At 47.3% G+C, this 14,883-nt stretch overlaps 1 pseudogene; it reads left to right on the top strand.

Moving 5' to 3' along the window:
• Positions 1–14,438: 14,438 nt before the first annotated feature.
• LOC135052152 (5S ribosomal RNA) lies at positions 14,439–14,557 on the top strand (annotated as a pseudogene).
• The last annotated feature ends 326 nt before the right edge of the window (positions 14,558–14,883 follow it).

Genomic DNA, 14,883 nt, shown 5'->3' with positions numbered 1-14,883 from the left:
GGTCAGGTTTACTAATGCACACAATTACGTGCGGTACAATCGTTTAGTACACAAGCAACTAATCTTATGTACTGAGCGACCAGTGGAATCGAAAATTTCGGCTGCGAATTCCTTCAGCCAGAGCTTATATGGCCTATATGGGTGTTGCACCGACCCTTTCTTGGTGTTGTGCTTGTGGACTGTATAGCGGACTTCCTTGTCTGCTGTACCTGAACCTGTTGGTCTGCTATGACCTCCTGGTCTGTTACAGTATGACCTCCTGGTCTGCTACACTCTAATGCTCAAATTGTATATTTAACCAGGGATGCCTCCCTAGCCACCATGTACGTCACTTACACGCATGTACCTCACGAGAACTCGACTTTTCTTGTGGTTCAACCTGTAAAATTGTATACAACACACTCACTCACCACCTGTACACTTTTGTTTCTATTTCTATTTCTGCGCAGAAATTTCTCTTTAGACCAGATGTGTTACAAATTAGGAGAAGGGTCTATTAATTTAAATTTGGAATAAAAAAAAAAAATTTTGCGCGATTTATCGCCTGGCGTTATTTACCGCGTGGCGCTACTTATCGCGTTGAGAGGAGAGAAAAAAAACTTGTGATTTGAGTTACGTGGGCGTACCCGTACGCTCCGCTGCGTAATATACGCTGCGTGCGTCGGCCCTTGGATTGCGTACGCAAGTCTCAGTCTTTTGTTAGAGACACGTGTACGCAAAGCAAAGATCCACCGTAACACAATTTATACGTTTATCAACTATAGAACTGGCAAACAGGAGAGTGACATACGAAAATACACCAATGAAAAGGAAATGCAGATATATATGTGTGCGTGCGTGTGTACGCAAGACAGAAAAATAAACAGTTTTAAAAAGACACTATTGTTTTGTTCTTACCTCCGGTTCCCGGATTCCTTCAGCACCCTTTACTAAGAGAAGCAGACGCTTATCCAAACAGCACTACGAGGAATATGATCTCCCGCCCTTTGCTGTTGGATAATGTCTGCTGAAATTACCTAGTGTAGATATGTGAAGGACGGGCGAGCCCCCAATTGATAAAGCTAAATATTTATCGTATATAATACCCTTTATGAGGTCTAAGAACACTGTACGCTATTTATGTATGAAGTACCGTAAGGGTACGCTAGTTGCGTAACAATCGCTTTGCCGTGATCGAGACGCTCAAGCGTCACGTTCACTCACGGCCAAGAGATCACAGGCAGGCACGTTATTGGCTGTTAACTAACGTAATGATTCGCTATAGCGTAGCGAACGCTCGGGACCACGAGGAGATCACCAGCGGCGCTGACGCTCACTATATTAAACCTTTGTATCTAAACCATAAACAGTGTATTGTGCAGTAAAACCTTAGTGTAATGTTAGAGAGTAAATGCAACACAGTATAACCTTATTACCTTAAAAGCTGTTTGAGCGTCACCGACGCTCTGAGAATACTTAATACTATAAGAAACACACAGATACCATACTCAGGGTCCAACGCCTAAAATATATATTATGAATGCTATACTTGCAAAAGAGTTAAACACAATACAAGTCATACACTACAATATAACATAGACTACCTAACCAGATAACTACACAGGAAATACAATACAATACAATTTAAAGGAAAATGAGAGAGAAAGGGAAGGAGAGAGAGAGAGAATGAGAATGAGAGAGATTGGCCCACAATAACAAGAAGATCAATATAGCTGCGGAGAAACACTTACGCACAAGGGGAAACGATCGCATGCGCCTCGATATCCAGCTCCCGATTATCAGCAATGAGAACCGTTGAAGAGAGTGAGCTGGATATGGTCGGCCTGCCTATTTATGCCCCACACACAATGCAATTCAATGGTCCCTACAATCTTATTGTTCATTGGACACAGGAATTCGGCTTCGCATTATAACAAAAGGTCATAGGTTGATTCATACAGGTGGGTTGTGACTGTTTCCAACTGTTCAGGTGGGTGGGATACTGAGTTTCCCGCCGCATGACTAAATAAGAACAAATAATAGTAAATGGACATAAACTTCTTATGTCCATAACTATTCGCACGAGCGATTAATCTGCTCCAAACCAACACCGGAATATTGCTATTTAAATACTCTTCCGATGGGTACCAAACACCACTGTATGACCCCTGTTAGACCCTTCGTACAATACAAAGAGGGATCTCTCTGTTCAGGAACATGCTATGTTAACTAAACTTTCAGAATCTATCAAAGGGACCATGATCTACAAAATACATTATTACTGAAAATATGTAACGATTGAGTCGCACGCTACGATCACATAAACTCTACCGTAAATACGCATACCGTGCGCCTGCGGGTGCCCGCGACTGTGAGTATGCGTACGCACGGGAGAGCGTACGCATGCGCAGCACGGACCTGTGTGAGGTGCAAATATGGTAGTGTGCATAGAGATATTTTTCTGACTTTGACAACTGGGTCCTAGAGACAAAAGCTATGTCAATTTCTGCTTGACGTGTCCTGTAGAATATACATTGGACAGATGATGCCGACTTAAGAGGCATATGGAAGTCTGAGGATTGTGTGGAGAAAGGTTCTCGGGCCTGGTCTCCACAGCTATAGCTGGTAATTCTGATATTTTGCTTTATATTCCTGCACAGCTTAGGAAAGCACGACATTATTAAATGCAGCTTTTCGAATAAAGAAACAAGAAAGTCTGAGGTGCGTCCTTTCTTGTCTGAGCCGGGGGCAGAGGAAAGAAGCTGTACAACACAGCTAGTCCCCAGGAACAGAAGTCCTCCCCGGCCTCTACAAAAATCCACTGCATGTCGCTGGGGCTCCACAGGCGGAGCTAGGCCCGGTGGGGACACGCCTTCGTAAGTTCAGCCACAAGTGGGTTCACTCCCTGTTAGATCCCTGGGCAATAGAAATTGTATCGCAGGAATACAGGCTGGACTGTGAGAAAATGCCCCCTCACCGAGGACCCGGCGGGCTTCCCCCCAAGAGAGGGAGCCAGTGTTAACTGCAATTCGTAAATTGTATCTTCAACAGGTGGTGGTCAAGGGTCCCCTCCTTCAACAAGAGGGTGTTATTATTCGACCATGTTATAATCCCGAAACCAGACGGTTCGGTTAGACCCATATTGTATTAAAATCCCTGAACATATACCTGAAAAGGTTCAAGTTCAAGATAGAATCGCTAAGAGCGGTCATTGCAAGCCTGAAATGAATCGGGACATAAGGGATGCATACCTTCGTGTCCCCATTTATCCACCTCATCAGGCGTACCTCAGAATTGTGGTACGGGATTGTCATTACCAATTTCACCAAGGTAATGGCGGATATGATGGTGCTCCTGCGGAAGCAAGGTGTAACTATTATCACATACTTGGATGATCTCCTCATAAAAGCGAGATCAAGAGAGCAGTTGCTGGACAGCGTATCACCTTCTCTGGAAGTGAAACGGCAACACGACTGGATTCTATATATTCCGAAGTCGCAGTTGGTTCCTACAGCTCATCTGCTTCGCCTAGGCATGATCCTAGACACAGACCAGAAGAGGGTTTATCTCCCGATAGAGAGAGCTCAGGAGCTCATGACACTGGTCAGGAATCCATTGAAAACCAAAACAGGTGTCAGTGCATCACTGCACTCGAGTCCTGGGAAGGATGATGGCATCATACGAGGCCATCCCCTTCGGCTGGTTCCATGCAAGGACAATGGAACTTACTGGACAAGTGGTCCGGATCACATTTTCAGATGCATCGGTTAATCACCCTATCCTCCAGGGCCAGGGTGTCTCTCCTGTGGTGGCTGCGGAGTGCTCACCTTCTCGAGGGCCGCAGATTCGGCATTCAGGACTGGGTCCTGGTGACCACGGATGCAAGCCTCCGAGGGTGGGGGGCAGTTACACAGGGAAGAAAATTCCAAGGTTTGTGGTCAAGCCAACAGACTTGCCTTCACATCAATATCCTGGAACTAAGGGCCATATACAACGCCCTAAGTCAAACGGAGTTCCTGCTTCGCGACCAACCGGTTCTGATCCAGTCAGATCGCAGGGGCTCATGTAAACCGCCAGGGCGGCACAAGGAGCAGGGTGGCGAGGGTAGAAGCCACCAGAATTCTTCGCTGGGCGGAGAATCAAGTAAGCGCACTGTCAGCAGTGTTCATTCCGGGAGTGGACACGACCTCCACCCGGGAAGGTGGTGACTTCATCAGGAAGTCTTCACGCAGTTTTGCAAATTGATGGAAACTGCCTCAGGTGGACTACATGGTGTCCCACCTCAATAAAAAGATAAAAAAGGTTTTACGCTGGGTCAAGGGACTCAGGCGATAGCTGTGGTCGCACTAGTAACACCGTGGGTGTTCCAGTCGGTCTATATATTCCCTCCTCTTCCTCTCAGACCCAAGGGCTGAGAATTGTAATAAACGGAGGAGTGTGAACAATATTCTTTGCTCCGGATTGGCCAAGAAGGACTCGGTACCCGGAACTGCAAGAAATGCTCTCAGAGGACCCATGGCCTCTGCCTCTCAGTCAGGACATGTTGCAACAGGGACCCTGTCTGATCCAAGACTTACCGCGGCTGCGTTGGACGGCATGGCGGTTGAACGCCGGATCCTAGCGGAAAAGGGCATTCCGGATGCAGTTATTCCTACGCTGATAAAGGCTAGGAAAGACGTGACAGCAAGACTTTTTCACTGTATATTGGTGAAAATAGGTTGCTTGGTGTGTGGCCGGGTAGGCCCTACAGAGGAATTCCAAGGGGGTCGATTCCTGCACTTCCTACAGTCAGGAGTGACTATGGGCCTAAAATTAGGATCCATAAAGGCCAAGATTTCGTCCCTATCCCTTTTTCTCTCAAAAAGAACTGGCTTCACTGCCTGAAGTTCGGACGTTGTTACAGGGGTGCTGCATATTCAGCCCCTTTTGTGCCTCCAGTGGCACCTTGGGATCTTAACGTGTGTTGGATTCCTAAAATCCCACTGGTTTGAGCCACTTAAGACCGTGGAGCTAAAATATCTCACGTGGAAAGTGGTCATGCTTTTGGCCTTAGCTTGGACTAGGCGTGTGTCAGAAATAAATTGGCGGCTTTGTCATGTAAAAGCCCATATCTGATCTTCCATATGGAAAGGGCAGAATGGAGGACTCGTCCCCAATTTCTCCCTAAGGTGGTATCATCGTTTCATTTGAACCAACCTATTGTGGTGCCTGCGGCTACTAGGGACTTGGAGGATTCCAAGTTGCTGGACGTAGTCCGGGCCCTGAAACTTTATGTTTCCAGGACGGCTAGAGTCAGAAAAACTGACTCGCTATTTATCCTGCATGCACCCAACAAGCTGGGTGCTCCTGCTTCAAAGCAGACTATTGCTCGCTGGATCTGTAGCACGATTCAGCTTGCACATTCTGCGGCTGGACTGCCGAATCCTAAATTAGTAAAAGCCCATTCCACGAGGAAGGTGGGCTCTTCTTGGGCGGCTGCCCGAGGGGTCTCGGCTTTACAACTTTGCCGAGCTGCTACTTGGTCGGGTTCAAACACTTTTGCAAAATTCTACAAGTTTGATACCCTGGCTGAGGAGGACCTTGAGTTTGCTCATTCGGTGCTGCAGAGTCATCCGCACTCTCCCGCCCGTTTGGGAGCTTTGGTATAATCCCCATGGTCCTTACGGAGTACCCAGCATCCACTAGGACGTCAGAGAAAATAAGAATTTACTCACCGGTAATTCTATTTCTCGTAGTCCGTAGTGGATGCTGGGAGCCCGTCCCAAGTGCGGACTCTCTGCAATACATGTATATAGTTATTGCTTAACTAAAGGGTTATTGTATGAGCCATCTGTTGAGAGAGGCTCAGTTATTGTTCATACTGTTAACTGGGTATAGTTATCACGAGTTGTACGGTGTGATTGGTGTGGCTGGTATGAGTCTTACCCTGGATTCCAAATCCTTTCCTAGTAATGTCAGCTCTTCCGGGCACAGTTTCCCTAACTGAGGTCTGGAGGAGGGGCATAGAGGGAGGAGCCAGTGCACACCAGATATAGTACCTAATCTTTCTTTTAAGAGTGCCCAGTGTCCTGCGGAGCCCATCTATACCCCCCATGGTCCTTACGGAGTACCCAGCATCCACTACGGACTACGAGAAATAGAATTACCGGTGAGTAAATTCTTATTATATATATATATATATATATATATATATATATATATATATATATACACACACATATACAATGTGGCAAAAAAGTATTTGGACAGCCACTGATTGTGAAAGTTGACCCACTTAAAAAGATTATTATTACCAGTTATTTATATAGCACACACATATTTAGCAGCGTTTTCCAGAGAATATTTGGCCCATCACATCAGTCCCTGCCCCAGTGGAGCTTACAATCTATATTCCCTACCACATGTACACACACATTCACGCTACGGTTAATTTTTGTTGGGATTCAATTAACCTACCAGTATATTTTTGGATTGTGGGAGGAAACCAGAGTGCCCAGAGGAAACCCACACAAGTACAGGGAGAATATACAAACTCCACAGAGTTGGGCCATGGTGGGAATTGAACCCATGACCTCAGTGCTGTGAGGCAGTAATGATAACCATTACACTGTCTGTGCTGCCCAGATGAGAGAGGTCTGTAATTTCCATCATAGATACACTTCAACTGTGAGAGACAAAATCTTAAAAACAAAACCAGGAAATCACATTGTATGATTTTTAAATAATTTATTTGTATATTCTTGCGGAAAGTAAATATTTGGACAATCAAAAAGTTTAACTCAATACTTTGTAATATAACCTCGGTTGGCAATTACAGAGGTCAAACGTTTCCCGTAGTTCTTGACCAGGTTTGCACACACTGTAGCAGGTATTTTGGCCACACTCTTCCATGCAGATCTTTTCTAGATCTGTCATGTTTTGGGACTGTCGCTGGGCAACACAGACTTTCAACTCCCTCCACAGATTTTCTGTTGGGTTGAGGTCTGGAGACTGGCTAGGCCACTCCAGGACCTTAAAATGCTCCTTACGGAGCCTCTCCTTAGTTGCTCGGGCGGTGTGTTTGGGGTCATTGTCATGCTGGAAGACCCAGCCACGTTCCATCTTCAATGCTCTTACTGTGGGAAGGAGGTTTTTGCCCAAAATATCACGATACATGGTCCCATTCATCCTCTCCTTAATACGGATCAGTCGTCCTGTCCCCTTTGCAGAAAAGCAGCCGCAAAGCATGATGTTTCCACCCCCATGCTTCACAGTGGGTATGGTATTCTTGGAATGCCATTCATCATTCTTCTCCCTCCAAACACGGCGAGTGGAGTTTATACCAAAAAGTTTGATTTTGCTCTCATCTGATCACATTACATTCTCGCAATCCTCCTCTCGATCATCCAGATGGTCACTGGCAAACTTTAGACGGGCCTGGACATGTACAGGATTTCAATCCATGACGATGTAGTGTGTTACTAATGGTAACCTTTGTGACTGTGGTCCCAGCTCTCTTGAGGTCATTGACCAGGTCCCCCCGTGTAGTTTTGGGCTTATTCCTCACTGTTCTCAAGATCATTGATACCCCACGAGGTGAGATCTTGCATGGAGCCCCAGGTCGAGGGAGATTGTCAGTGATCTTGTATTTCTTCCATTGTTTAATAATTGCGCCAACAGTTGATCTCTTCTCACCAAGCTGCTTGCCTATTGTCGAGTAGATCATCCCAGCATTGTGCAGCTCTACAATTTTGTCCCTGGTGTCCTTAGACAGCTCTCTGGTCTTGGCCATGGTGGAGAGGTAGCAGTCTGACTGTTTGAGGCTGTGGACAAGTGTCTTTTATACAGATAACCAGTTCAAACAGGTGCCATTAATACAGGTAGAGGAGGATAGAAGAGCTTCTTAAAGAAGAAGTAACAGGTCTGTGAGAACCAGAAATCTTGCTGCTTGTTAGGTGTCCAAATATTTATTTTCCACAAGAATATACAAATAAATTGTTTCAAAATCATTCAATGTGATTTCCTTGTTTTTTCTCTGACGTCCTAGTGGATGCTGGGAACTCCGTAAGGACCATGGGGATAGACGGCTCCGCAGGAGACTGGGCACATCTAAAGAAAGATTTAGGACTATCTGGTGTGCACTGGCTCCTCCCCCTATGACCCTCCTCCAAGCCTCAGTTAGATTTCTGTGCCCGGCCGAGCTGGATGCACACTAGGGGCTCTCCTGAGCTCCTAGAAAGAAAGTATAGTTTAGGTTTTTTATTTTACAGTGAGATCTGCTGGCAACAGGCTCACTGCACCGAGGGACTAAGGGGAGAAGAAGCAAACCTACCTAAGTGGTGGTAGTTTGGGCTTCTTAGGCTACTGGACACCATTAGCTCCAGAGGGATCGCACACAGGACTCGACCTCGTCGTCCGTTCCCGGAGCCGCGCCGCCGTCCCCCTTACAGAGCCAGAAGCAAGAAGGTCCGGAAAATCGGCGGCTGAAGACTTCTGTCTTCTCCAAGGTAGCACACAGCACTGCAGCTGTGCGCCATTGCTCCTCATGCACACCACACACTGCGGTTACTGATGGGTACAGGGCGCTGGGGGGGGGGGCGCCCTGAGCAGCAATAAAAAAGCACCTTGGCTGGCAAACTGACACCATATATAGCCCCAGGGGCTATATAGGTGTATATTAACCCCTGCCAGAATTATTAAAATAGCGGGAGAAAGTCCGCCGAAAAAGGGGCGGAGCCATCTCCCTCAGCACCCTGGCGCCATTTCCCCTCACAGCTCCGCTGGAAGGATCGCTCCCTGGCTCTCCCCTGCAGTCCTGCACTACAGAAAGGGTAAAAAAGAGAGGGGGGGCACAAATTTAGGCGCAGTATAATATATATATGCAGCTATAAGGGAAAACACTCTTTATAGGTGATATCCCTGTGGTATATAGCGCTCTGGTGTGTGCTGGCATACTCTCCCTCTGTCTCCCCAAAGGGCTTTGTGGGGTCCTGTCCTCTGTCAGAGCATTCCCTGTGTGTGTGCTGTGTGTCGGTACTGCTGTGTCGACATGTATGATGAGGAAAATGATGTGGAGGCGGAGCAAATGCCTGTGAATGTGATGTCACCCCCTGCGGGGTCGACACCTGGGTGGATGGACTTATGGAAGGAATTACGTGACAGTGTCGACTCCTTACACAAAAGGTTTGACGACATAGGACAGCCGGCTACTCAGCTTGTGCCTGTTCCAGCGTCTCAAATGTCATCAGGGGCTTTAAAACGCCCGCTACCTCAGGTGACAGACACAGATGTCGACACGGATACCGACTCCAGTGTCGACGACGATGAGATTAGTGTACCCTCCAATAGGTCCACCCGTTACATGATTGAGGCAATGAAAAATGTATTACACATTTCTGATAATACCCCAGGTACCACAAAAAAGGGTATTATGTTTGGTGAGAAAAAACTACCTGTAGTTTTTCCTGCATCTGAGGAATTAAATGAGGTGTGTGAGGAAGCGTGGACTTCCCCCGATAAGAAATTGATAATTTCTAAACGGTTATTGGCAGCGTACCCTTTCCCGCCAGAGGATAGGTCACGTTGGGAAACACCCCCTAGGGTAGATAAGGCGCTGACACGCTTATCAAAAAAGGTGGCACTACCGTCTCCGGATACGGCCGCCCTAAAGGAACCTGCTGATAGAAAGCAGGAAACTACCCTTAAAGCTATATACACACACACGGGCATTATATTGAGACCAGCTATTGCATCAGCATGGATGTGCAGTGCTGCAGCTGCGTGGTCAGATTCCCTGTCGGATAATATTGATACTATGGATAGGGACTATATTTTGCTGACGATAGAGCATATAAAAGATGCCGTCTTATACATGCGTGATGCACAGAGGGATATTTGCCGGCTGGCATCAAAAATAAGCGCTATGTCCATTGCCGCCAGAAGGGGGTTATGGACTCGGCAATGGTCAGGCGATGCCGACTCGAAACGGCACATGGAAGTTTTGCCCTATAAGGGGGTGGAACTGTTTGGGGAGGGTCTTTCGGACCTCGTTTCCACAGCTACTGCTGGGAAATCGACCTTTTTGCCACAGGCTACCCCACAGCAAAAGAAAGCACCGTATTATCAGGTACAGTCCTTTCGGCCCCAGAAAAGCAAGAGGGCTAGAGGCTCATCCTTTCTGCCGAGAGGCAAAGGTAGAGGAAAAAAGCTGCAGCACACAGCTAGTTCCCAAGAGCAGAAGTCCTCCCCTGCGTCCGGTAAGTCCACAGTATGACGCTGGGGCTGCTCAGGCGGACCCGGGTACGGTGGGGGCCCGTCTCAGAAATTTCAGAGCACAGTGGGCTCTCTCACAGGTGGAACCCTGGGTCCTTTAAGTAGTATCTCAGGGGTACAGGCTGGAATTCGAGACGTCTCCCCCCCGCCGTTTCCTAAAATCTGCCTTACCGGCAACTCCCTATGCCAGGGAGGCAGTGTTGGTGGCTATTCAAAAACTGTATTCACAGCAAGTGATTGTCAAGGTACCCCTCCTTCAGCAAGGAAAGGGTTACTATTCCACAATGTTTGTGGTACCGAAACCGGACGGTTCGGTGAGACCCATCTTAAATTTAAAATCCTTGAACACTTATATCAAAAGGTTCAAGTTCAAGATGGAATCGCTCAGGGCGGTTATTGCGAGCCTGGACGAGGGGAATTACATGGTCTCCCTGGACATCAAGGATGCGTACCTGCATGTCCCCATTTACCCTCCTCACCAGGAGTACCTCAGATTTGTGGTACAGGACTGTCACTATCAGTTCCAAACGCTGCCGTTTGGGTTATCCACGGCACCAAGGGTCTTTACCAAGGTAATGGCCGAAATGATGATACTCCTTCGCAAGAAGGGAGTTTTAATTATCCCGTACTTGGACGATCTCCTGATAAAGGCGAGGTCCAAGGAACAGTTGGTAGTGGGGGTAGCACTTTCTCGGGAAGTGCTACAACAGCACGGCTGGATTCTCAATATTCCAAAGTCACAGCTGGTCCCGACGACACGTCTTCTGTTCCTGGGAATGATTCTGGACACAGACCAGAAAAAAGTGTTTCTTCCAGTGGAAAAAGCAGAGGAGTTGTCATCTCTGGTCAGAGACCTCCTAAAACCGGGACAGGTGTCGGTACATCAATGCACACGAGTCCTGGGAAAAATAGTAGCTTCGTACGAAGCAATTCCATTCGGAAAGGTTCCACGCAAGGACTTTCCAGTGGGACCTGTTGGACAAATGGTCCGGGTCCCATCTCCAGATGCAACAGCGGATAACCCTGTCGGCAAGGACCAGGGTGTCGCTGCTGTGGTGGCTGCAGAGGGCTCATCTACTAGAGGGCCGCAGATTCGAAATACAGGACTGGGTCCTGGTGACCACGGATGCCAGCCTTCGGGGCTGGGGTGCAGTCACACGGGGAAGAAATTTCCAAGGACTGTGGTCAAATCAGGAGATTTCGCTTCACATAAATATTCTGGAGCTAAGGGCCATTTACAATGCCCTAAGCCAAGCAAGGCCCCTGCTTCAGAACCAGCCGGTACTGATCCAATCAGACAACATCACGGCGGTCGCCCATGTAAACAGACAGGGCGGCACAAGAAGCAGGAGGGCAATGGCAGAAGCCACAAGGATTCTCCGATGGGCGGAAAATCATGTGTTAGCACTGACAGCAGTGTTCATTCCGGGAGTGGACAACTGGGAAGCAGACTTCCTCAGCAGGTACGACCTCCACCCGGGAGAATGGGGACTTCATCCAGAAGTCTTCCAAATGCTGGTAAACCGTTGGGAAAGACCACAGGTGGACATGATGGCGTCCCGCCTCAACAAAAAGCTAAAAAGATATTGCACCAGGTCAAGGGACCCTCAGGCGATCGCTGTGGACGCTCTAGTAACACCGTGGGTGTACCAGTCGGTTTATGTGTTTACTCCTCTGCCTCTCATTCCCAAGGTACTCAGAATAATACGAAGGCGAGGAGTGAAAACTATACTCGTGGTTCCGGATTGGCCAAGAAGAGCTTGGTACCCGGAACTTCAAGAGATGCTTTCAGAAGACCCTTGGCCTCTGCCGCTCAGACAGGACCTGCTGCAGCAGGGGCCCTGTCTGTTCCAAGACTTACCGCGGCTACGTTTGACGGCATGGCGGTTGAACACCGGATCCTGAAGGAAAAGGGCATTCCGGAGGAAGTCATCCCTACCCTGATCAAAGCCAGGAAGGATGTCACCGCAAAACATTATCACCGCATTTGGCGGAAATATGTTGCTTGGTGTGAGGCCAGGAAGTCCCCAACGGAGGAATTTCAACTGGGTCGATTCCTGCATTTCCTGCAAGCAGGGGTGATGTTGGGCCTCAAATTGGGGTCCATTAAGGTCCAGATTTCGGCCCTGTCGATTTTCTCCCAGAAAGAACTGGCTTCACTGCCTGAAGTTCAGACTTTTGTCAAAGGAGTTCTGCATATTCAGCCTCCTTTTGTGCCCCCAGTGGCACCTTGGGATCTCAATGTGGTTTTGGAGTTCCTGAAATCACATTGGTTTGAACCACTTAAGACTGTGGATTTGAAATATCTCACGTGGAAAGTGGTCATGCTGTTGGCCCTGGCTTCGGCCAGGCGTGTGTCAGAATTGGCGGTTTTGTCCTATAAAAGCCCTTATCTGATTTTCCATATGGATAGGGCAGAGTTGAGGACTCGTCCTCAGTTTCTCCCGAAGGTGGTATCAGCGTTTCACTTGAACCAGCTGTTTATCCTGTATGCACCCAACAAACTGGGTGCTCCTGCTTCTAAGCAGACTATCGCGCGCTGGATTTGTAGCACTATTCAGCTGGCGCATTCTGCGGTGGGACTACCGTAGCCTAAATCTGTAAAAGCCCATTCCACAAGGAAGGTGGGCTCATATTGGGCGGCTGCCCGAGGGGTCTCGGCTTTACAACTTTGCCGAGCTGCTACTTGGTCAGGGGCAAACACGTTTGCAAAATTCTATAAATTTGATACCCTGGCTGAGGAGGACCTGGAGTTCTCTCATTCGGTGCTGCAGAGTCATCCGCACTCTCCCGCCCGTTTGGGAGCTTTGGTATAATCCCCATGGTCCTTACAGAGTTCCCAGCATCCACTAGGACGTCAGAGAAAATAAGAATTTACTCACCGGTAATTCTATTTCTCGTAGTCCGTAGTGGTTGCTGGGCGCCCATCCCAAGTGCGGATTGTCTGCAATACTTGTAAATAGTTATTGTTACACAAATCGGGTTGTTATTGCGAGCCATCTGTTCAGAGGCTCCTTTTGTTATCATACTGTTAACCGGGGTTCCTATCACGAGTTATACGGTGTGATTGGTGTGGCTGGTATGAGTCTTACCCGGGATTCAAAATCCTTCCTTATTGTGTCAGCTCTTCCGGGCACAGTGTCCTAACTGAGGCTTGGAGGAGGGTCATAGGGGGAGGAGCCAGTGCACACCAGATAGTCCTAAATCTTTCTTTAGATGTGCCCAGTCTCCTGCGGAGCCGTCTATCCCCATGGTCCTTACGGAGTTCCCAGCATCCACTACGGACTACGAGAAATAGAATTACCGGTGAGTAAATTCTTATTTTTTTCAGATTCTGTCTCTCGCAGTTGAAGTGTACCTATGATGGAAATTACAAACCTCTCATCTTTTTTAGTGGGTCAACTTGCACAATCAGTGGCTGTCCAAATACTTTTTTGCCCCACTGTATACATATATATATATATATATATATACACACAAGGTATTGTAGGATCAAACAAAGATCTCAACAGAGGGCACTCACCATTCCAACAACGTTTGTAGAATTTATTAATACATCAAAGTCACCAAATATGTGTCGACGTTTCAACCTGAAGGGCCCTTATCAAAACAACCACAAGAGACATCAGATCAGCACGCCAGATGCAAACATGCTTGCATCTGGCGTGCTGATCTGATGTCTCTTGTTGCAATGTTGCAACGTGTGTCGGTATTTACACTCCAACAGGAAAACTTTTAAGAACACCAACAATTCCAAAGACTACAAGATCAAACAGTTTATCAATTGTAATACTGTTTCAGTAATCTACATGCTAGAATGCTCATGTGGAATGAAGTATATAGGGAAAACTAAGAGACCCCTGAAACTTCGTATCCAGGAACATGTGAGGAATATCAAAAACAAAGTCGTAACGCATGCAGTATCTAAACACTTTCTTTTATGCCATAATTCGGACCCTGAAGAACTGACGTTTAATGGTATTGAACTGTTCTCGCTTGGCGAAAGAGGTGGAGATCTTTCCAACCTTCTATCTAGAAGGGAGATGTACTGGATTTTCGAACTGAATACCCTTCATCCAGATGGCTTTAATGAGGGCTATGAAATAGCTCCCTTTCTATGACGTAAGCCCATATTGCATCTCCTCTTGCCCACCACAGTGACCTTCTTCAGATTTCAACCTATCACATTCACCCCTATGCCACATCAATATTACAGCCATACCACACTGGAAATGCCCAACTCCACCTGATCTTGGAAGCCAAGCAGTGTTGGGCTCAGCCAGTACATAGATGGGCGACCATCATGGAAGACTGGGTGCTGTATTTTAGAGGAGGGATATGAGGGTTTTCTTACACCTCTAGTACACTTCTATCTCTCTCCAACTGCCTATGGGAAATCTGGTGTGTCTTATTAGAGGTGATGTGAATGTGTGGAATACACACTTTGGGTAACCATCACTATGGAGCTATGTGTATATCTATATAGTTTCCATGGTCCTAAAATGTCCATAGAGTACGGATTCCTTGCCATAGCTATTCCAAGTTTTTTAACGCCGTGTTACTCTAATCACTCCTCCTCCTTCCTCATTCCTCTTTCTAAAATTCTTATATATAATACAGTGTATATACAAACAGAGAACCCAGCACTCACCA

This window comes from Pseudophryne corroboree, chromosome 2, assembly GCF_028390025.1.
Source record: "Pseudophryne corroboree isolate aPseCor3 chromosome 2, aPseCor3.hap2, whole genome shotgun sequence".
NCBI classification, from domain to species: domain Eukaryota; kingdom Metazoa; phylum Chordata; class Amphibia; order Anura; family Myobatrachidae; genus Pseudophryne; species Pseudophryne corroboree.
The sequence above is the reverse complement of the archived record's forward strand: the minus strand, read 5'-3'. Positions and strand labels throughout refer to the sequence as shown.